The sequence below is a fragment of the Penaeus monodon genome, chromosome 19, assembly GCF_015228065.2.
Source record: "Penaeus monodon isolate SGIC_2016 chromosome 19, NSTDA_Pmon_1, whole genome shotgun sequence".
NCBI lineage: Eukaryota > Metazoa > Arthropoda > Malacostraca > Decapoda > Penaeidae > Penaeus > Penaeus monodon.
Genome location: NC_051404.1, coordinates 5,909,167 through 5,909,381, shown reverse-complemented (window position 1 = coordinate 5,909,381; position 215 = coordinate 5,909,167).

The following is a 215-nucleotide window of genomic DNA, read 5'->3' as shown; positions in this document are numbered from 1 at the left end:
CGTGTGTGTGTGTGTTATAATTCGTTAATCAAGACCTTTAAAAAATAACCACCACCGTGTATACTAGAAAAACAAAGAAAACAAAACTCAGCCTATTACAGATATCCGAAAAAGAGGACAGGCGACATGCGCACGCGGGGGACGCGGCCTTCAAGAGGCAAGAAAGCGTAAAGGATGGACTCATAGCTTCAATGAACACGTAGATGGGAGTAAAA